General features: G+C 38.7%; 1 pseudogene; it reads right to left on the minus strand.

Annotated features, from left to right (window-relative positions):
- Nucleotides 1-25,297, minus strand: part of LOC150039449 (piezo-type mechanosensitive ion channel component 2-like) — a 118,253-nt pseudogene that overhangs the window by 83,984 nt on the left and 8,972 nt on the right.

Raw genomic sequence — 25,297 nt, forward strand, 5'->3', positions numbered from 1 at the left:
AGCTGTTATGCAGACACTAAAGCAGGGTACAGGTGGCTCATACCTATAATCCTACTCAGGAGGATGAAATTTGAGGCTCACACTTCAAAGCCAACTTCAGGCAGGAACATCTTATGAGACCCTAGGACTTTTATCTCCAAGTATCTGTATCTATCTACATCTATCAAAAAGCCCGAAGTGGAGCCTTTGCTCAAGTGGTCTAGTGCATGGGTAATGAAGTTAAGAGACGTTGCCCAGGGCCTGAGTTCAAGCCCCAAGATGAGCACAAATATAAAATGAGAACAGTAAGATGATACTTAGAAGGTTTCTAGCACATTATCTCATCTTTTGATGGCACTCAGCTAATACTATGTTATGGTGGTTGTTACTGGTCAAGGAAACTGCATCAGTTCTGAAATCCAATATGGGGTTTTAGTAATAACAATGTAAAATAATCATACAGGAGTCTTTATCATAAGCTATGGATAGTCATTAGAGATTGTTTAGCATATACTTTTTATTTTATTTTTGTTGTAATTAATAGAAGGGTTACATTACCTTCACCAGATAGAAGGTACATTGCTTTACAAACATTGATACCCCTTCTCATGTTTTTGTCCCCATTTCCCTCCCTCCACCCTTCCCCTCATCTTGTTTTCCCCTTCCCTATCCTATTTCAAATAAATAAACATATATACAATATACCAGATAACAAGATAGGACACTGTAACAATATGAGATAACCAAGGGACAACAAAAGAAATGAGAAATAACATAGTACATTAAGAACAACAATCACATTATACAGCTCTTGTTTCCATATCCTGGAGGTCCTTTCATTTAGCCTCATCCTATATGGCCTTATGTATCTAGGGTTTGTCCTCCTGTAGACCTCTGCTAGGAGTGTTCAAGGACATATTAAATCCACTAGCACAACGATGTTCACTGTAGCACTATTTACCACAGCAAAGATATGGAACCAACCTAGATGCCCCTCAATTGATAAGTGGATCAACAAGATGTGGTATTTACACACAATAGAATTCTATGCTGCCATCAGAAAAAAATGACATCACCCCATTTGTAAGCATATACTTTTAAAAAAGTGTTCAAAATCTGGGTGCCAAAGGCTCACACCTGTAATCCTACTCAAGAGACTGGCCACTAAGGGTCACAGCTCAAAGCCAGCCCAGGCAGGAAAGCCCATGAGACTCCTCTCTAATTACCCACCAAAAAGCTGGAAGAATTGACTAGAATCCATATAGGTGTTGTAACTGGTATATACTCAAACCATTCAACTAGGGTGGCTGTGGCATCCGTTTTAAGCAAAAAGACTGAAGGACAGAGCCTAGGCCCGGAGTTCAAACCCTGGTACTTGCGCATACACACACACACACACACACACACACACACACACACACACACACACTAAAACAATGTTAAAGATTATTATTGATTTTTGAGAGCTTTTATATCTCTGTCCTATATACTCTGGTTTATTTTTGTGGCTTTATTTGGTTTGTTGGTTCCTGCAAGAATATTTTACTGTTACTATTTTATTATTTTATTTATAATATTTTATTATTACTATCATTGGATTTCTTCTAGATCAGTTAAAACTGTGTGTACAAACACCAAATCATTTTAATATTATCTTTTTACAAATTGTAGTTAAGAAAATACTTACGCACTTAATGTACACATGCATGCAAATGTGTACACACACATACACACATGTATTAGTAGTTTTCTTGACATCAAGCTTTGAAATAATAGCTAACCAGGGAATCCTCTATTGTTTAAGATGATCTTAACATTGCTTTTAATGTATTATATATTCAAAAATATAATCTAGCTATACAAATTTCTTTCTTTCTTCTCTCTTTCTTTCTTTCTTTCTTTCTTTCTTTCTTTCTTTCTTTCTTTCTTATTTTCTTTCTTTCTTTCCTTCCTTCCTTCTTTCTTTCTTTCTTTCTTTCTTTCTTTCTTTCTTTCTTTCTTTCTTTCTTTCTTTCTTTCATTTTTTGCCAGTCCTATGTTTGAGCTCAGGGCCTGTGCACTGTCCTTGGACTTTCTCAAGGCTAGAGCTCTACCACTTGAGCCTCAGCACCACTTCTGGCTTTTTCTTATGTATGTGGTACCGAGGAATCGAACCTGGGGCTTTGTGCATGCTAGGCAAGCACTCAGCCACTAGGCCAAACTCCCAGCCCAGATTTCTTCTTTAAATTAAGACTTTATGATAAATTAATGAACTTTTTCTGATCTAAGTATCTAAAAGTTTATAGTTGAGAATGAATTGACAGTAGTCACCTCCCATTTTAGGATTTTGAAGACAATGCTTGAATTTTTTTAAGTTGTGATTAATAGGGTTACAGTTATATTTGCCAGATAGAGTGTGTGTTAGTTCACATACATTGATACCTCTTTTAATGTTTTTTTGTTTTTGTCGATTATGGGGCTTGAACTCTAGGCCTGGGTGTTGTCCCTGAGCTCTTCAGCTCAAGGCTACCGGCCCACAGCACTACTCCCAGTTTTCTAGAGTCTCATGGTCTTTAGGGCCCAGGCTGGCTTTGATCTATGATACTAAGATCTCAGCCTCCTGAGTAGCTAGGATTACAGGCATGTGCCACCACACCTGGATAATTCTTGAATTTTATTAGTCATTCTCTACGATATGTTCATAGAATTATAAACCCTTAAAAATATTGGAAAATGGCTGAGATTGTGGCTTAGTGGTAGCATGCCCAAGCCCTGTCATGGATTCTTCAGTATTGCATAAATAGAAAAAGCCAGAACTGGAGCTGTGGCTCAAGTGCTGGAATGCTAGCCTGGAGCAAAAACAGCTCAGGGACGGTGTCCAGGTCCTGAGTTCAAGCCCTAGGACTGGCAATACAAACACACACACACACACACACACACACACACACAGATGAACATGCATGCACACACATGCATATATATTTGTGCATATGTATATATATATCGGCAAAGAAAGTTCATAGATAAAAACCATTGAAAACTGGAGAGCAATCTTTACCTACCTGGTATAAGGCCACACAGAACAGGAAGAGCACCATGTAGATGATTTTGTACATTACTATTTTCCCCTCGAAGCTGACGAAGAAGAACATGCCCCCGCAGACATAGATCCAATACTTGATGAACATGGCTATCACCAGATTGCCTAGCACTTTCATGATGTCCTGGTCATCCTCCTCCTCTTCCTCTTCCTCCTCCCTCATTTTCTCTTGCTTCTCTTCCTTTATTTCCTCATCTTCCTCCTTCTCCCTGGGTTCTCCTTCCACTTGTATATCTTGAAGTTCTTCATCTTCAAAATAGAAAACAGTGCCATTACCACTCTGATTTGTCTGACAGATACTGCATTTTGGCTCTATAATGTACATGGGACACAAATGCATGTATTTTTTTTTAGTTTAAAAATGAGATTTATTGAGAAAATAGTTCCATGGTATGCAAATGTGATACTTATGTCATCAAACACCACAAAATGCATGTATTTTATGAGTTAGTATACAACTTGGGTGATTTTAGACTAGTCTAAGACACAAAGCAAGATTGACACTGAATTCATAGCCTTCCTGAAATGTAGTTAAAAGAAAATAACTTTGGTAATATTTTATACTAATCTCTTTCTAGAATTTTTCTTCAATTTGTTATTTCATAGATTTAGAATCTACAAAATAAATATATAATGATAATGTAAGTGAAAATAACTATCAGTTTTAAATTCTCATTCTTTCATGGCTCTATACAATCTAAGCAGTACTTGACTGTAATTAATCCTAACAACCTTAATCTTAATGTATGCCTGTAAGTATCTAAAACTACAAATAAAGCTATCATTTAGCTTAAATCATGTATGAGGAATTATCACAAATTAATTTTATGCATTGGAATTAAGATGCTTCATCTTGTTTTGAAATATGTTAATACTCAGGACTTAATCCCTGGGTCACCAAATCTATCTAATTTAAATAATCCATTCAAGAAACTCAGTAGATTCTCAGAGTAAGATGTGTGAAAATGAAGGATTAGATTATTTATCTTACATGAACCATTCTTTACCAAAATTAATTGGCTAACTGATCTGCTGAGTAGATATTCAATCCTATGAAGGCAAGATTTGACTCTCCACGATATATTTTGTTACTGTGTGACTTAATATACAGCTATATGCTCAGAGATAATCTCATTAAGGTTACTAGCCAGGTTTTTGAGAGTAACCTGTCCAAAACTGAATGCTTCTTTTTTAATTTTATTGTTGGGATAATGTATAGAAGGGTTACAGTTACATTCATCAGGTAGTAGGTGCGTTATTTCTGTCACATTGGTACCCCTTCTCATGTTTTTGACCCCATTTCCCTCCCCCTAATCATCGCATTTTCTCCCTGCCCTTCCCTATTTCAAATCCCTTCCCTATTTCAAATAAACATATATACAATATACCCAGTAACAAAGTCATATACAGTTACAACACAGAATGCCTCTTGACCTCATAATGTTTCCAGTCCTCTAAATATCAATATTATCACTAATGATAAGTCCACAGAGTTGGGGAGCAAACTGTTCCCTTTTACCTATTTATCATTAAAAGCATAGAGATGCTGATCAGCTAACTTACTTCTCCTTTCCCGTCCTCCTTTCCTCCCTTTCTTTAGTGATATTTTGTTTTTAGAAAAGAAGAGGATTTTAATTAAGCATATTTAAGTCAGTTCTTGGGTTCCATTTCTCACTGAAATTATGCCATGAGACTATCACATTAAACAAAGTAAACCACATTCAAAAAATAAAAATGACATTAGTTTTTCATATGCCCTTGAAGAAATCATTACATTTTTCTGCCTCTCAGTTGCTTCTTCTTTTGGCCATGTCTTTTGTGAACATACAATTGGGAATTGTAAAATTGCCCTGTGGAGTCTTACAGTGTTAAAATCATGGGTTCTATCCTAACATCAAATTTTATAAAACTTTAAAGAACTAAGATTAAAGGCTAAAGTCTCTACTACTGTTATTTGTGGCTTCAAGTTCACAATCAACTTTAACTCCATCTAAAGTCCAGGGTGTTTTTTGTTTGTTTGGTTGGTTTTGTTTTTGCCAGTCCTGGGGCTTGAGCTCAGGACCTCAGCACTGTCCTTGGACTTTCTTAAGGCTAGTGCTCTACCACTTGAGCCTCAGCACTACTTCCGGCTTTTCTGTGTTTATGGTACCGAAGAATTGAACGTGGGTCTTTGTGCATGCTAGGCAAGCACTCTACCACTAGGCCAAAATCCCAGCCCCTCAGAGTATATTTTTTTTCAGGTGTATTTGGAGCTCTTTGTAATTCTGCTCAGCATAGAAATTTGTACTCCAATACTCCCCAGAGGGCTTACCTTTCTCTTCAAGCTCCTCACTTCCAATCTTGACTTCAGACCAAAGAGCTTCCTTTTCCTGAAGGGCCTTTTGCTCTGTGAGGTGCTGTCTCAGAAGCAGCCAAAAGGTAATAGTGAAAAGAATCTGAAATCAGAGTGAGAAAAATAACTCAGTACCATCTGCAGTACAAACACATCCTCTATAGGGTAATGGAAGCACCATATATTATTAGCCTTTTAATTTAAAATCAAATCACTGCCTCCACTAGGTTTCCAACACAAAGGAATTGATTTTCCCACCTTTGATGTGCGTATGTGTGTGTGGGGGGGTTGCAGGATAGAAGCACATGGGCACTGCATATTGTTCCAGGAAGATGAATATATCAATATCAGTAACCACGTTCCTCCATGATCCCTGTCCTTGATTTTCTCCTCAGTGGGATGTCACTATGATTAGGAAAGGAGGATGTGTTTCATGTGTAACACTCCTCTAATTCTGAGGAGTTCTAGAGATATCAAAACATTTTCATTCTAGAAAATAGAACCCCAGATTGTTTCCCTTCAATCTTCCTGCACAGAAAGAAGAGTCTTAAGTGTCTAACCATTTTTTTTGCCAGCCCTTGTGCTTGAACTCAAGGATTAGGCACTGTTCTTGAGCTTTCTCAAGGCTAGCATTCTATCACTTGTGCCACAGCACCATTTCTAGCTTTTATTGATATATGTGTACTAAAGAATCAAACCCAGGGCTTCATGCATGGTAGACAAGCACTCAACTACTAGGCTACATTCCAAGCTCTAGTGTCTAAACTTTTGATTAACATTTCTCTAAGGGCTAGGGGAAAAGGTTACATTTTTAGAGAATGTAATATCTGATATCTAATAGCATTTTCTGTTGATAACGGCATTACAATGCAATTCATACATCACATGGTTTGTTCATTTAAAAACACTCACGAGCTGAATACAAAGAGGAAAAAATGCAAAGGCTGCAAAATGTATCTTAGAGTGCTTAGAAAACTGGATATCCACATGCATATTCCTCATCTTGTACTAATTTTAACCAAATGGATCAAGGACCTTAATGTACATCTGAAACTGTGAAGCAGAAAGAATGGGGAAAGCACTGGAGCATTTAGGCAGGAGCAGTAACTTCCTGATTATAACTCTAAATAGCTCAACAAATAAGAGCTAGGCTTGACATATGAGATTGCACCACATTAAAAAGCTTTAGTACAGCAAAGGAAATAGGTACTATGGTAACTCAGCTATACACCTGAAAAAGAATTAATAACCAGAATTTACAAGGAATTCAAAAATATCTCAAAGAATCAACAGTACAATTAAAGGCAAATGATTTGAACAAACACTTCCCAAAAGGTGTACAACTGGTCCATAAATACATGAAGATATGCTTATTATCCTTAGCAGTCAGTGAAATGTAAATCAAAATGGCTTTCCTTACTTCATTCAGAATGGCCATTCTAAAGATCACAAGTAGCAACAAGTATTTGTGAGGTTGCAGGGAGAAAGGAAATCTTATAAGCTGTAAGCTATGGTCACATATACTAACATGGAAATCAAAAGGAGGTTCCTCAAAAAGAAAAGTAACAATAGAATGTCCTTATGATCCAGTGACAGCACTCTTGGACATTTATCTGTAGGAATGTAAATGAAGAAATAAAGGCGCCTGCACAGGCATGTGCACTGCAGAATTATTCACAATAGCCAAGCTTTGGAAATAGCCCAGATGCTTTTAAGACTGATTCATCAACCTAGAAAATTCTCTTATTCTCTCTCCCTCTCTCTCTCTCTCTCTCTCTCTCTCTCTCTCTCTCTCTCTCTCTCTCTCTTCATCCTATCTATGAGTATTATATACGATGATATATGATGTGTACATATATAATGAGTATATAATGGATATATAATAGAGTATTCTTTATAATGTAATATATATGTAATATGCATATGAATGTACTATTATTTAGCCATAAAGAACAATGGAATTATGTCATTTGCAGGAAAATGAATGTGTATGGAGACCATATTAAATGAATTAAGCAAAGTCCAGAAGGGCACACAGAGCACACATGCTTTCTTTTATATGAGAACTATATATAAAATGCAAACATAGATGTAAATACATACAGGAAGGTATGTGATCAATATGTTTAAAGTACTGTTTCTGTATGTGTGAAAACACATGGTGAAATCTCTTTGAATAACTGTAATAAAACTGATTATTAGAAAGGTGAAACATGTCCTGTTTGGAGTATGGATCCTAATGGAAAGGGGAGGAGAAAAATGACCCAGATCCTTAAGGTACATGTTTGAAAATGAAAAAAATGAAGATTTCTGAGACTGGGAAGTGGGAGTGGGGAGAAGGGAGAGTGGCAAAAGAGTGGTTAACTCTGAATCAAGGTACATTGTATGCATATATAGAGGGAACTCCCCCTTGTACAAACAAAGCTATAAACAAGTCCTGCTATAAATATTTATCATGCTATAAATAAGGGCTTCTCGATCCATGTCCAGGATCTCATGAAGTGAAGATCTAGAATGCTTGCACTTCTGAAACTTCGGCACTAAATTCTGAAAGTCGGCATGAATTGACTAAAGCTGGGACAAATGCAGAAAGCTTAGCAGAAGGCAGCAGCAGATCTCGATTTTCTCTGGGGAAGATGAGTATAATCCAGACATATAGAATCAAGAGTTCTTATTAGCATCTATTAGTTGTATGATGAATGATTCATGGTGATATCTAAACACATGCACACAAAGTACTCTGTTCAAATTCCCTCCTTCCACCGCCTTCTTGCATCCCCTTGGCCTTTCCTAAAACAACTTTAACAGGTTTCATTGTTCTAGTTGCATTTTGTATATACAGTAATTGACCCTATGCACCCTCTTTTACTCTCTCCATTGTCCCACTCATACTAGTACCAGACCACTTCCAACATGGTATCTTTTACTTTCCTGTCATTCAGTTTTTTAATTTAGTGTATAAATCATTGTGCAGAGGGTTTCACTGTAGAATTTGATGTAAGCATTTATAATAATTGAATCATACTAACTTGCATTATTCTTTTCCTAGCCTCCCTCCCCTCCTATTTTACAACAATTTGCAGTGAGATTGTATTGTCTACATACATAGACAACATTATTTGTCCTCTATCATTCTTTCCCCTTCCTCTTCTCTTCATCCTCATAAATAGTCCCACAGTAATATTTGTACATATTATACTTGATATATTTATATGTATACACATACACAATACACATGTAATTAATTATACACATGATTATATGATATGTAATGCATAATAATATATATACACACATATGCCTGTTAGATCTAGATTCCACAGAAAAATGGAAACATGAAATATTTGTGCTTGAACCAAACATGGTAATCTCTAATTCCATCTATTTTCCTGAAAATGTCTTGTGATTAGGATTTGCTGCTTACTTCATACTTTTGAAAAACTTAGTTCTAGGTTGAAATCAAATTTATTATAAAATACAGAACCTTAGTTTTGAGTTGGCACCCATTTCTTTTTGCCAGTCCTGGGGCTTGAACTCAGGGTCTGGGCACTGACCTTGAGCTTTCTCCTGGTTAGCACTCTACCATTTGAGCCACAGAAACATTTCTGACATATTTTTGTGAGTGTGGTACCAAGGAATCAAACCCAGGACCTCCTGCATAGTAGGCAAATACTCTACTACTAGGCCACATTCCTGGGCCTGGCACCCATTAAAAAAATTATTGTCAGGGTAATGTCAGGGTTACAGTTACATTTGCCAGGTAGTAGGTGCATTACTTCTCACACATTGATACCCCTTCTCATGTTCTTGTCCCCATTTCCCTCCCCCACCCCTTCCAAATCATCTTGTTTTCCCCCTTCTCTTTCCAACTTCAAATAAATAAATAAACATATATACAATATACGAGGTACATATCTAAAATATATCAACAACTCAAAAAATTGAATCACTCCAAAACTAATCTCCAAAGTAACAACCATCCCATTAAAAAATGGGCCAAAGACTTAAAGAGAGTCTTCTCTGAAGAAGAAACAAAAATGGCCTATAGACACATGAAGAAATGCTCAACATCTCTGGTCATAAAAGAAATGTAAATCAAAACAACTCTAAGATTCCACCTCACTCCAGTTAGAATGGCCAGGATCAGGAAAACGAATAATAACAGATGCTGGAGGGGATGTGGCCAGGAGGGATCACTACTACACTGTTGGTGGGAGTGCAAATTCGTTCAACCACTATGGAAAGCAGTGTGGCAGTTCCTCAAAAGACTAAACATAGAATTCCCCTATGACCCAGCAATTCCACTACTTGGCATTTACCCAACCATCCAGAAAAAAGGGCATACTAAATCCACTAGCACAACAATGTTCATTGCAGCACTATTCACCATAGCAAAGATATGGAACCAACCTAGATGTCCCTCAGTTGATGAGTGGATCAACAAGTTGTGGTATTTGTACACAGTGGAATTCTATGCTGCTGTCAGAAAGAATGACATCACCCCATTTGTTAGGAAATGGAAAGACGTAGAAAAAATCCTATTAAGTGAAGTCAGCCAGACTCAAAGGAACTTAGGCTCAATGGTTTCCCTCATTTGTCATAATCAGTAGAAACCTTGGGCTCTACTAGCAGAGATCTGCAATAGAGCAAAATCTTGATACATAAGGCCATATAGTATGAAGCTAATTGAAAGGACCTTCAGGATATTGAAACAAAAGCCATATAACGAATGATTGTTGTCCTTAATGTACTATGTTATCTCTCATCTCCTTCGCTGTCTCTTGGGTATCTCATATTGTTACAGTATCTCACTTTGTTATCTGATATATTGAATTTATTTGTATTTGGTTATTTGAAATTTGATAGGGAAGGGGGGAAAACCAAGACGGGTGGGGAGGGTGGGGGAAGGATAATGGGACCAAGACATGTGAAAGGGTATCAATGTATGTGAATTAATGCACCTTCTATCTGGCAAATATCATGTAACCCTTTTATTAATTACAATAAAAATATTAAAAAAAACAATATATGAGGTAGCAAAGTCAGATACAGTAACAATATGAGATTAACCAAAGGGCAACAAAAGAGAAGAGAAATAGCATATTACATTGAGAACAACAATCACACGAGAGAAAGCTCTTGTTTCCATATCCTAGAGTTCCTTTCACTTAGTCTCATCCTATATGACCTTATGTACCTAGGTTTTGAGCTATTGTAATCCTCTGCTAGGAGAGTCTTAGATGTGTACTAATTATTAAAAATGAGGGAAACCATTGAACCTGTGTTCCTTTGGGTCTGGCTTACTTTGCTTAATATGATTTTTTCCCAAGTCTTTCCATTTCCTTACAAGTGGGGCAATGTCATTTTTTTCTGATGGCTGCATAGAATTCCATTGTGTATAAGTACCACATCTTGTTGATCCAATCATCTACTGAGGGGCATCTGGGTTGGTTCCATTATCTTTGCTGTGGTAAACAGTGCTGCAGTGAACATCGTTGTGTTAGTGGCTTTAATATGTCCTTGTTTCTGGGCTTTTGGGTAAATGCCAAGGTGTGGGATTGCTGGTCATAGGAGAGCTCTATGTTTAGTCTTCTGAGGAATCGCCATACTGCTTTCCATAGTGGTTGAACCAGTTTACACCCCCACCAACAGTGTAGTAGGGATACCTTCTGCTGGCACCCATTTGTTAACATCTGATACTCTGGATCATGTTAAAGTTCACACAACCAAGGAAGACAAAATTTGAATTTCTTTAAGTTTTTTCCTTATGGAAAAAGATATACTAGTTGAATATGAGTGGGAGCTTGTTCCCACTGCATTTAAGGGAAAGAGAGGGAGAGTGAAAGAAAAGACCTTGATAGGCACTTGTGAGCAACAGTGTTATGAGGGAGTTTTGGCATGGAGTTTAGCTCAGAAAGAAAGTGGGGTTTATGATGAATGAATGATAGCATTTTCACAGTCCACAAAAACAGCACAGAGAGCCACCTGCTAGGATTTTTTTCTCAATAGCCCTCCTTTATATAACCTATGGTGTAGTACTAAGTATCCCACCATATAGGATGGAATTGTTGCTCCCAGAAAAAATTAATTTCAGTGATGTTAATGAGTGTCTCTATTTTTCTCACTAAATTTCTTCTCTATCATGGTGGGGAGAATGTTTGAAGCTTTTTCCTTTTGCATATTAGATTGCTTTGATTGTCTTAAAGAAAAATCATGTACAAAAATCAAATATGCATTTAAAATATATCACTTTGCTAACTAAACAGGCAGTAAGTTAGGACACAATCTTCTCAAATAAAAATTTTAAAATATCTTAATAAAATGAACGAGCAATGGAATAGATTATGATTTTGTCAGCACAAAAATAAAGCTATCATAATTTCTCTGATATTTTTTAGCATATACTTAGGGGCAATGCTGATATTTCATATCCATTTCAAAATATCCATAATAAAAATTTACTAATAAACAAACTTATAATCAAATTCATAAATAAATTGACAATCAACCAATAATCCCTTGGTATATTTTACATCGTATTTAAAAAAATTCTATTTTGGAGCTGGACGTGGTGGCTCATGCCTGTAATCCTAGCTACTCAGGAGGCTGAGGATCTGAGGATCACAATTCAAAGCCAGCCTGGGCACAAAAGGACCCGAGACTCTTATCTCCAATTAACCTCTAGAAAATGAGAAGTGGGGCTCAAGGTCAGGGTGGTAGCCTTGAGCTGAAGAGCTCAGGGACAAAGCCCAGGCCCAGGGGTAGGGTGGTAACCTTGAGCTGAAGAGCTCAAGGACAGCACTCAAGACAAGTTCAAGCCCCACTACCCACAAAAAAAAAGAATTCTATTTTGGGCTGAGACTTTGGACTAATTGTAGAGTTCTTGCCTAGCATGCACAAAGCCCTGAGTTTGATTCCTTGGTACCACATACATAGAAAAAGGCAGGAAGTGGAGTTGTGGCTTGAGTGGCAGAGCTCTAGCCTTGTGAAAGCCCAAGGACAGTGCTCAGGCCCTGAGTTCAAGCTCCAGGACTGGCAAAATAAAATTTCTATTTCTATTCATTTTTCTACATTTGTTGACATTGCAATTTACACATCTAATTGCTACTAAACTATTTTGAACTATACCATTGTACACTAGTATAAAAATAATTCATGCTATAATTCTTTGAGAGGAAAGAATTACCATTTTTAGTAAAAGTCAAAAGCATGGTATAATACACATCCATGCTTAGATGAAAGAGACATTTGAGCAATATGAATTATTCCTCACAGCCTCACATCTGTTCATTTGTGAAAATCAATATGTATTTAGAACCTAGTCTTTCAAAGTTTCCCTGGATAAGATTATGATGATGATTACTTTTTTTTGGTTATTGTTACGGTTTTTCTGTTTGTCTCTAGGTTTCTTGTTTTCCTAACAACATACCTTTGAGGCAAGTTCTCCTGGTTCTTTCTTTTCTAGAAATCCAGGTACCTTTTTAATTTCAGGAAGTTCAAAACTCCATATATACTGTAACACCAACAGCAGATTTCCATAAACAACCATAAATGGGGAGCTGATCATGGCATATTTTCTTCTGTTTCGAATCATCCAAAGAGTACATGACCAAATCAACAGCACGAAAGTCAGCCAGCTGTGGTAGGTGATGCTCCAAGCCTCCAGGGAGAAATATCAAGGAAAACACCGTCACAGACTAGTTGATGTACTTCCCACTTATATTATGTTCAGTTATCTAATAGACAAACCTTGAATAACAAGTTAACTAGGGAAAGGACAGGGTTCTAAAGGAAATGGAGAGAGACCCCAGACTTGTGGAACAGGGAACGGAAAAGAGATGAGGTTTGTTGAGGAGGACACCGGCTTTTTGCTTCCTGTAGCTAGTGGAGTTTAAGGCCCTCTCACCTCAAGTCTCTTTGTCTCCACCCCACTTTGAAATATTAAAACAACTGCAGAGCCTGGTAACTCATACCCATAATCCTAGCTACTCAAGAGACTGAGATCGGAGGATCACTGAAGGGAGCCTAGACAGGGAAGTCTGTGAGGTTCTTATCTCCAACTAACCACCAAAAATCCAGAAGTGAAGCTATGGCTCAAGTGGTAGAGTGCCAGCATTGATAGACAAAGCTAAGTGACAATGTCAAGGCCCCGAGTTAAAGTCCCACAGCCAGCACAAAACAAAGCAAACAATAACAAAGAACAAACATAGAAAAATGCAAGTGACTTTTCCCCAAACAGTTTGGATCCAGCAATTATTTATAAATAGTGAATGTGAGCTATTTCTGGGCTAAGAAACAGAAGCTTTGAGAATCACAAGGTTATGTGGGTAAACAGGATGGACAGATAAATGGGGCAGAAATGAATCAATTAATAGATGGACATAAATTCAACATTTAGCTTGCACACATGCAAACATACATACACAGGCCAAGTTAATAAAGGTGATTAGGGCCAGGAGTTTGGCCTAGTGGTAGAGTGCTTGCTTAACATGTACAAAGACCCAGGTTAAATTTCTTAGTACTACATACATAGAAAAAAGCCGGAAGTGATGCTGAAGTTCAAGTGGTAGAGCTCTAGCCTTGAGAAAGTCCAAGGACAGTGTTCAGGCCCTGAGCTCAAGCCCAGGACTGGCAAAAAAAAGGTGATTGCCAGTGGTTCACACCAGTAATCTTAACTACCTACCCAGTGGGCTGAGATCTGAGGATTAAGATTTGAAGCTAGCCCAAGCAGGAAAGCCCTGGAGCCACTTATCTCCAAGTAACCAGCAAAATGCTTAAAGTGGAGCTGTGGCTCAGGTCACAGCAGCCTTGAGTGGAAAAAGCTAAGTGACAGTACCCATGCCCCAAGTTCAAGTCCCAGGACTCACATACACACACACACACACACACACACACACACACACACACACACACACACACACATACACACATATATACAAATTAAAACCTGCTGCATGAATCCTGTGAACTAGGAAATCTGTTATCTATTACTGTAGTTTTGACTACCATATTATTTTAGGAAAAGGCCTTTAAAACATTTTGCAGCTATGTTGAAGGCTTAGTGAGATGAGACACAATTTTGAATATTATATCAAGAAACAGTTATAAATTCCAGAACATTTTAATAGTCTGCTTTATGTAGTGGGCAGAAATGAGGTAAATGAACCCAGCATGGCACTACGAATATTTTTTTTCAGCAAATTGCAAATTTTCCCTAAAGCAGAACTAGCTTTTAAAGCAATAAGTTATTTAAAATTATTGGATAAATTACATGGTAATTATCCTGGAAATTAAACTGCTTATATTGTTAAAAACTGATAACCATAAAGGTCCAAACTATTTCCCTCAAAGTATTATATTTTATAAACAATATATATCAAAATTTAGGATATACTTAGAGTATTTACATAAAAAGAACACACTGAGTGGATTTATCTTCATTAATATATATTAATATATTAAAATTATTATATTAATAAATATATTAATATATTAAATGAACTTATCCCATTAGGAAAGGAAAGATACATTTGTCACTTTCTTTGTATCATTCAGGAAAAAAGAATCTTCAAAAAGCTGTGATTGCAGCAGATATTTTCCTCCCTCACATTGTTCTTTTTGGCAGGGTGAGGGTAGCAACAGAACAATGAATAATGAGGATTTTCAGGGAAATTTAATGCAATCTACCTTTGGGTTGTGGTAGTTAAGAAGTTGAGTGTGAGCTGTGGTTTCCTACCTTTGATTTCAGAGCTGTCAGATAAGTTGGCACACTCATACCATGAATTTTTGAAGAAATATAAAATCATTGTAAGGAGGCTTGGGTTCCTAAGCCTTCTGCTTTCATAAAATGCCTGTTGCAGTATGGACAGCCTTTCCGAGGACAGGCTCCTCCACCAGCCAGGATTATGTCCTTTGTTGGGTGGGGCTGCAACTGGGACTTCTCCACACCTGACACTTTTGGTCACTGGCTAGCACTCTACCAACTGAGCCACACCTCAAACATCATGGCTTGGTCACTTGTGGCCACCTTTTTTTCTTTTTCTTTGCTTCCTTTCTTTTTTTGGGGGGGGTTATTGGGACTGGAGATATGACACCTGGACTTTAACTCAGTACCTGATGCTTTTACTCACTGGCTAATGCTCTACTAACTGAGCCAAACACAACAGATCATGTCTTTCTTTTTTCTTCTTCTTTTTTTTTCTTTTGCCTGTCCTGGGGCTTGAACTCAGGGCCTAAGCATTGTCCTTGGACTTTCTCAAGGCTAGAGCTCTACCACTTGAGTCACAGTACCACTTCTGGCTTTTTTCTGTGTATGTGGTACTGAATCGAACCTCTACATGCATGCTATGCAAGCACTGTATCACTAGGCCACACTCCCAACCCCAAAGTTCATGTCTTGAATGAAAAATCATGCTGGTTTTAGTACAGATTTTCTTTTCTATTACGTAAAAAAGATATTGTATTCAATCTATTTTTTCAAACTCTAAAGAGAAAAATAAGTGTATGGTGCTAAATAAGAATTATAAATTAAATTCATACTACCTACATAGAACAATTCTTATTTTGAACTCAAACCACCATATACTTATTTGTGTAAGTAATCAGAGTGCAGACTTAATTCTATTTAACTAACAGAGTTGGAGCTGGGGGCTGGTGGCTCATGCTACAGATGAGGCTAAGATCTGTGCTTTGCAGTTTAAAGCTAGTCCAGGCTTACCTCAAATTAACCACCAAAAAGCTGAAAGTAGAGATGTGGCTAAAGTGGTTAAGTGCTAGCTTTGACTCCAAAAGCTCAGGGACAGTGCACAGGCCCTGAGTTCAAGACCCAATACTGGCACACAAACACACACACACACACACACACACACACACACACACACACACACACACCAAATAGAGTTGGGGATCCTGAGGTGAGCTCTTTTTATTTCAGGAACTTTTTCCCAGCTCCTTTCCCAGATGATAGTGTCTTTTCTAGAATCTGTAGCCAAGTCATACATAGCTTCATTTCAGAAATTGTCGGGACTGACTGCCTGGCTAAGTTATATCTACATTTTTTCCCCTGAGTTAAAGTATTTTCATTTTGTATCACCAAGCTGTCCCTGGAATCTCATCATTGGCAACAGAATTTAGAAGAGCTATGCTATAAATAAAAGTATTATGTTTTTCAAAAATAAATCAGATCTCCCAAGAATTTGTATTTAGGAAAGGGAAACATTAGAACTTTCTTTATCTTCTAAGAGTCAAAGAACTATCATCAGAGCTGTAATTTGGAAACAGAAGTAAGCAGAAACAGTAGAAATAGAGAGCTCACAGTTGGATCCATGATAGTTTGACGCTTGTCTTGGTATCTTTGGAAGTAATACAAGAAGCTTATGTCAAATGTGAACATCATTCATACCTTCTATACCCCAATATGTGCTCTTGGCCTTAAGTTGGCAAACTAGAAGACAATGTGACTTGATAAGCTAATTGGAGAAAAAATATATTAATATTTAAAAAGAAAATGAGTTGAAGAGCACATTACTTTGTAGTCCGTAGCACAAAAATCCCATGAAAAATAAAAATAGCCCACCATTGTCTGCCAAGCCATGGACAAGAGTGAGTTCCTTATGCTGGTTGTTAGATGCCAGTAGGTTCTGCAGCCACGGGGGCCTGTGCACCATTTTTCCGTGCTGTGTTGGGTGATGCTCATATCTACCAGGTAATGGGGGCAGATATACCTACCATCATAGCGATGAGGGCACAAATATAACTTTGTTTCATGATAAATTGGAACACAGAGACCATGGCATGAACTTTGACACTTCTTTTTTCCTCCTGGCTCCTTTCTTCTTCAAATTCTTCTTTGTCTTCTTCTTCTTCTTCTTCTTCTTCTTCTTCTTCTTCTTCTTCTTCTTCTTCTTCTTCTTCTTCTTCTTCTTTCTTTTCTAGACAGACACATACCTTATATAACTATTCATGCAAATGTGTGATATCTGTACAAATGGCCCAGGCAATGTAGAATGGTCTGGTTGGGGCATAGCCTGAAAATACAGATTTTAGGAGGAAGTGGCAATGAATCATGGCCCCAGAAGTCAAATAGAAGCACCCACTTCTGCTTGATGAGGGTCACAGTATACAGCACCCTGAAATTTCCATTTGAGAGAGTGTGACGGCATCCTCTAACATGATCTTCAAAGCTCCACCTGCTGGGATTCATATTTTCAGAGCAGCCTTCTATGAGTGTGATGGAGCTTCTAAAGTAAAACCCAATATGTAGGAGGACAAGAGAAAGCCAGTTAGCCTTGACAGAGAAAAGGGATGAGTGTTGACCATAGTATATTCTTCAAGGGTTCCAGAATTCCAATTTCTATATCACATGACGTTTTCTCCTATTTGGACTTAAAAAAAAACAAATGACAATAACAAGTGGACTCACCACTCTTCCCCAAACTACAAAAATAGTCCAGTGGTAAGCTATTTGCTATTTGCTTTGCTGTGCCAAAGGAAAGGAGAGGGTGTGTGAGAGACATCCCTTCTGGATCTTTGATGTCTCCTACCTAGAATGCTACCTATTGAGGGAAAAGTGCAAGTTCGTTCTCTCTCTCTCTCTCTCTCTCTCTCTCTCTCTCTCTCTCTCTCTCTCTCTCTCTCTCTGTGTGTGTGTGTGTGTGTGTGTGCGTGCTAGTACTGAAGCTAGAGCTGAGTAGAACTGAGGGCCTTTTTTTTTTTTACCATCGGAGCCATGCCCAAATTTCTGGTTTTGCTGGTTAAATAGAAAGAAAAGTCTCCTGGAGATTTCTGCCCAGGCTGGCTTCCAACACTCAGATCTCAGTCTCGCTAGAATTATAGGCATGAGCTACCAGAAATCCCTCCCCCTCTTTTTTTTGTTGTTTTTTTATGGTCAAAAATGACTGTCTTAAAATGTTTTTATACATTGTCAAGAAATTACTGATATAGGGCCGGGAGTTTGGCCTAGTGGTTAAAGTGTTTGCCTAGCATGCACGAAGACCCGGGTTCGATTCCTCGGTACCACATATATAGAAAAAAGCCAGAAGTGGTGCTGAGGCTCAAGTGGTAGAGCTCTAGCCTTGAGAAAGTCCAAGGACAGTGCTCAGGCCCTGAGCTCAAGCCCAGGACTGGCAAAAAAAAAAGAAATTACTGATATCATTGAAACAGCAACAAATAGAAATATTAGTATACAACTAGCTAACTAGGTGAATCTGCATACATTCATGTAGGTTTCATGTTGTTAAAAAGTTAACTTGTTGGGGCCAGGAGTTTGGCCTAATGGTAGAGTGCTTGCCTAGCATGTACAAAGAGCCAGGTTTGATTCCTTGCTGCCACATACACAGAAAAAAGCCGGAAGTGGTGCTGTGGCTCAAGTGATAGAGCTCTAGCCTTGAGGAAGTCCAGGGTCAATGCTCAGGCTCTGAGCTCAGGCCCAGGATTGGCAAAAAATGTTAACATGTCACCTGTAATCCTAACTACTCAGGAGGGTAAGATTTGAGGACAAAGGGTTGAAGCCAGATCAGGCAGATAAATTCAAGAGACTCATTTCAAATTAACCATCACAGAAGCTAGATGTGGAGGTATATGTAGCTCTGATAGAGAATTGGCTTTGAGTAGAAAAGAAAAAGGACAGCACACAGGTCTTGAGTTCAAGTCCCAGTACCAACACCAAACAAACAAATATAGATAAATGACTAAATAAAAGCAGTGTAGGTATTAAATATAGGCACAAATTAAGGAAATGAGCTTAGCTTTACTGGCCTGAGACCTAAAGAACATTTGCATACCTGTACTCCTAAAGAATCACATAAGCAACAAACAGGAAAGATGCAGTGTGTCTTGAATGAGAGGGAAATGGAGCCCTGGGTAAGTTCTCCTCCTCCGCAGGTACTTTACCTGAGGACTCTGATGTCTCCCACCGGTACTGGGGGGTGGAGTATAGATCGGTCTTGGCAGGGCCATTCTCTATGGGTAGACTGGGATGGATGGTATGATAGTCCACAGGATTGCCATTCACTGTCACCAGCAGGCCCTAGAAAGGAAGCCAGCAAACAGGACACCTGAGCCAAGAGCTGTGGGCTGCCTGCATGTCATAAACCCCGCCCCATGCTCACAAATATTCCAGTGATGAAGAAGTAAATAGAAGCTGAACAATTTAGGCAATTATCCAAATATTCTAATAGTGACTCTGATAATTCTCCCTAAAATTATGAGGGTTATTATTATTATTATTATTATTATTATTATTTACCAATACCAGGTTTGAACTAAGGACATAGAGCTTGCATTTCTGGTGCTCTACCACTTGAGCCATGCCTCAAGCCTAGATTTTTGTGCTGGATGTTTTGGAAATGGAGTCTCATGAATTTTTCTGCACAGGCTGGCTTCAAACTTTGGTCTTCTAGATCTCAGCCTCCCAAGTAACCAGAAGAAAAGGTATGTGCACCAGGCCTGTCCCTTTAATTCTGATCTCTCCTGAATGACAGTAATAAGATGCAGGCCTGGCCTTGCAGCACCTCTATTATGCATTGCACACTCTGCCTTACTGTGGTGTGATCTTGGGGGAAAGGACCGTAGTGATGTTTATACTTTCTTTAGCCTTAGCTTTCTGCACTCCTACTTATCTCTGTGCCCTTGAGGTCCACCAGACCATCCTGGCCCTCCATCCCAACTCCCATCCCCAATACTGGGGCTTGAACTCAGGGCTTGGACACTGTTCCTCTTTCGTTCAAGGCTAGTACTCTACCACTTGAGCTATAGCTCCACTTGTGGCTTTCTGATGGTTACTTGGAGACAGAAGTCTCATGGATGTTCCTGTTCTGTTTGGCTTTGACCTTGGATCCCTAGATCTCAGCCTCCTAAATAGCCAGGATTATAGACATGCAAATATTCCTTAGGTCTCAGGCTAGACTCTGTCTGGGATTTCTGCCTAACTGCAAGGTCTGGTCTACTGACTGCAGATACTTGGGATTTTCCCTAGTTTCTCTGGCATTATGTATTTTGATTTTAACATATACATAAGTAAATGCGCATGCAAGACTTTCTTTTTAAATTTTGTACTTATTAGTAGAGTCAGTACAAAATACATAAAACAGCCATATGTATTCTGTATGTTATACTCAGTGATAAATGAAGTATCACTTCTGCAAATAAAGTAATGGAAAAGCTTTGGCAATCTAGATTGTTAAATCAGACTCATAGGTGTTCCTTTTGTTTGTCATTTTCAAGTCACTTACATAAGCATAAATGGTAAGTCTAAGAATATACTAACATCAGATGGTTTGTAGTCATCTTGAGTCATGGATAAAAGCTGCAAAAAGCAATGCAAAACAGTATGTTATTAGGTAAGCAAAGAGCATTTTGAAGGTTTCTATACATCTATAAACTACTATCCATGCACCCACGCCAGCTGACTCCATGCTACGGTTCATTCTGCCATGCAAATGCAAAGGGTTCAATAACACCAGTTACATTTCACTGAAATCACTTCCCAGCATCTGAAGTTACCTTCAGTTATCACAGCAAATAAGCACCATAAGCCACATAGTTATCATGCTGCTGCACTGTCCAAGAACTTAATTCTATAGGATAAGCATTTTACTTTTATGTTCCCAGATATCTATCAGATAGGAGAAAGATTCCTAAGGCACTCACTTTTCAAGGTATAAAGGTTTCTTACTAGGATGAATGATTTATACTGAAGTCTGGGATATATTGATGTGTGTGTGTGTGTGTGTGTGTGTGTGTGTGTGTGTGTGTGTGTGTGCACCAGTCCTAGGGCTTGACCTCAAGGTCTCATGCTTGCAGTTGGCCTTTTCACTCAGAGATGGCACTCTACCATTTGTGCAACTCTTCTATTCCTAGCTTTCTTGCCAGTTAATTGGAGATAAGAGTCTCTTGGAATTGTCTGCCTGGGCTAGCTTCAAACTACAATCCTCAGATCTCAACCTCCTGAGTAGCTAACAATATAGAAATGAACCAGCATCACTTGACTTGAGATTGTTTTATAATTTACATATTGTTGACAACAAAAAATTCTTATATGACTGTGCTTCTTTTAAACTCTTTTAATAACAGGTGGTTTGGGATTCCCTAAAGTCATAATCAACACAGAAGGTATTTCTGCAACATTTTGCAGACAAGACTCATTTGCATTCTTAAAAATCACTCAGGGTCCTAAAGAGTCTTTTGTTAGGAGATGACCTACCACACCAGAAAACTAAAAGAGAGGCATTTAAAAATAAGTTAGTAATTCATTAAAAATAATCCTATTGTCATGTATTGATGATTTATGCCTGTAATCCTAGCTACTCAGGAAGGCTAAGATATGAAGAATATGGTTGGAAGTCAGTTGGAGCAGAAGAGTTTATGAGACTCTCATCTGCAATTAATCGCTGAAAAGCTGCAAATGATGCTGTGGCCAAGTGGTAGAGCAACAGCTTTGAGTGCAAACACTAAAAGACAGAATCCAGACCCTAAGTTCAAGCCTCAGTGTCGGTGCACATCCACATGCAGACATGTATGCTCGCATACGTGCACGTACACACACACACACACACACACACACACACACACACACAAAATCCTATTATATGTTATAAAAAATTAATCCCACGTATATTCTTAAAAAACCCAACTACTGGCATTGCTTTATGCTTTTACATATTTTCTTAGGCTTACACAAGGCAAACAATCTGTGCTATGATCTACTACAACACACCATTTTGATAATAAATGTGAAGCATGAGTGGTTTCAAAGAGAATGCTGTTAGAGATGGGAGGATATGTTAATCTTCTATCCAGACCATTTTGCTACGTCAAGAAACTCTACTAATGGTAGCGTTGTGAAGGGGAGATGCAGGTAGAATTGGAGATTCTACTGGAGCAGTTCCCATGATCCGTTAGAGTAAAATCTCCTGATCTCTTTTGTACCTTGAATGAATCTTTTACCTGTACCTTGTGCTCTCCGGTTGTTGGTTGGCTGAGCTACACAGACACCAGTGTTGACTGACACTTTTCATTACATAATATTTATTTTCATTTCTTCATTCATTTAGTTTGAGAGCATTGGGGTTTGAACTTAGGGCCTTGGACTTGCGAGGCAGGTGCTCTACCCTCTAAGCCATGCTTCTAGCCCTTTTTTGCTACTGTTTCTGAGCAGTTTCACATTTATTCCAGGCTGACCTGCATGATGATCACTTGTTTCCCATTTCCCATATAACTGTGGCAAGAGGGGCGGTCACCTTGCCCAGCTTTAACAATATTTTTTGTCAGTCCTGGGGCTTGAACTCAGGGCCTGAGCACTGCCCTTGTGTTTTCTCAAGGCTAGTGCTCTACCACTTGAGCCATAGCACTATTTCTGGCTTTTTCTACGTATGTGCTACTGAGCAATTGAATCTGAGTCTTTGTGCATGCTAGGAAAGCACTCTATCAGTAGCCAAACTCCTGGCCCATGCCCAGCTTTTATCGTTTAAGAGAGAGTCTCTTAAAGTTCTGCCTAACCTAGTCTTAAATCATAATCCTGATCTCAGGCTCTCGGGTGGTTAGGATTGCAGGCATAAGCCACCTTGCCTAATAACCCTATTATGTAATACTCTAATGACACATTAATATTTAGATATCATACAACATTAAACATGTACATTTGTTTACCAAACCATCATAAAAAGAGTTCATCAGAAGTTTTTAAATGTTAGGAAGTTTCCAGAGTCTCAATGATTTCTAAAATTCTGAGTAGACTCAAATGTTTAAACTTTATAATTTCATTAAGTACTAATCATCACTTTCCTTAAATTAATGGACTTGTTTCTTTTATTTTCAAATAATGATTGCTAAATAACCAGACTGGAAGAACTACATTTCTATCAACTGATCCTATAAGAAAAGTAGCTCTAGGCCTCAGTCTGCCTGGCCTCTTCTGTAGACAGCTGACACCAGTATGCTGTGTGGATATCTTTTGGTCACATCGAATATTCAAGGCATATCCTGTCCTTCCAACCTGACATGGAAGAAAAGCTGACAGTCATTAGCCACTACACGGATTGTGAGAAGTTCATTGCTTGACAATTTTCATTTTGTGGCAAGGCCTGCTACACTGCTAAGTTCCATGGCATGCATGATTCTCTGGGGTTACAAGCTTGCACTGTACCTGCTGTCCTGAAGGAGCTAGCAGAGGTTACACAATGTGTCTGTGTATCAGCCACAGAAAACATACAATAACAATGTGCTAGAAAGAATGGGGTCCACTTCTAAAGGACACATTACACAGGTACCATGGTACCATGGCTGAGGCAGGGAGTGAGTTATGTGTCTGTAATGGTAGAGGAGGACATGACTGACCCACCTTAGATTTGTCTGTTTGTCTGTCTGTCTATATGTCATCTATCTATTGTACTGATAACAAGGGCTTGAACTCTGGGGCCTTGCACTCTCAATCGGCTTTTTCACTCAGGCTAGTACTCTACTTCTGGATTTTTGGTGGTTAGAGATAAGTTTCAAAAGTTTCCTGCCTGGGCTAGCTTTGACTCACAATTCTCAGATCTCTGCAGTAGCTAGAATTACAGGCATAAGCCACCAGGTTCCTCTATTTTAAAAGTACACGTATGAACCTGAGTATTGCCACAGCCATGTGAGTCACATGCTCTGATGCCATTGTGGATTTTCTGGGGCAGGGGGTTTTTCAGGTCTTTATGATGTATGGAATCATTAACTGCATGGACAGGACAGAAACAGTTATGTGGGCCTGAGCGGTTCAGCAAGATTGTTCTTATGAGGAAGCAGGTTTTCTTTTGCTTTCTGTGCATTCTTGGCAGTGAAGGGTTCCACTTATGACCACTACTTTGTGGTTAGAGTTGGTTAGCCCAACTGTGATTTATGATGCTCAGGCATCCCAGTTTTACTCACTATGGCCTTTGAATCCTCAGGCAAAGATTTCATCCCTTCTTTTTCCCCTTCCCCTTCCCCTTCCCCTTCCCCTTCCCCTTCCCTTCCCTTCCCTTCCCCTCCCCTCATTTCCCCTCCCCTCCCCTCCTTTCCCCTCCCCTCTCCTCTGTAGTGGGTTTTGCACTCAAAGCCTTGCACTTGTTAGCTTGATGCTTGACCACCTGAGCCATGCTTAAAGCCCTTTGGCTTTAGTTAATTTTTGAGAAGATCTTAAGTTAAAAAATTAATACACAGAGGGATTACAATGACAAGAGTCAGGTAATGAGTACATTTCCTTTCATACAGCATCTTCGGTTCCCTCAGTCTCCCCTCGTCCCTCCTTCCCACCTCCACTCATGAACTGTCTAGTTCACTTATATCAGTGTCTAGTGAGCGCCACTGCTGCATTTTTCACCCCTTTGTCCCCTTGAGTTCTCTACCCTCTTCCTACTCACCTGATGATATACACATGAATATACCTTCCATAAAGAAAAGAAGACAAACCCATCAAAAATAGAAATAGAGAGAGAGAAAGAGAGGGAGGGAGGGAGGGAGGGAGCGCCATTACTCCTTTACATTTGTCTCCTCTTCTGGTCTCACTATGTGTATCTAGAACCCTGCATAATTTGTCATATCCCAGTGTATTTTAGACATAACTTGAACTTATCAGAGAGAACATGTGCGGCTGTGGTTTCTTCTTCTTTTATTGTTTTTGCATTTTGGGGGGCATCAACTCATCTATTCTAGGGCATCAGGTCCCTTTCCATATCTTGGCTATTGTGAATAGTGTGGTAAGGAACATGGCTGTGCAGTCTCCTTTTCAGATCCTGACTCATGCTGCTCGGCTTAGATGTCCAGAGGTGGTTTGGCTGGGTCATAGGGAAGATTTATGTCTAGTTTTTTAATTAAAGAATTTATTAACATTTATTTTTACATCATATTTCAAATGATGTGTTTAACAAACAAGTATTCAAGAAGGAAATCTCTATATA

Source organism: Megascapheus bottae, unplaced genomic scaffold (genome assembly GCF_031878675.1).
Source record: "Megascapheus bottae isolate mThoBot1 unplaced genomic scaffold, mThoBot2.hap1 HAP1_SCAFFOLD_40, whole genome shotgun sequence".
Classification (NCBI taxonomy): Eukaryota; Metazoa; Chordata; class Mammalia; order Rodentia; family Geomyidae; genus Megascapheus; species Megascapheus bottae.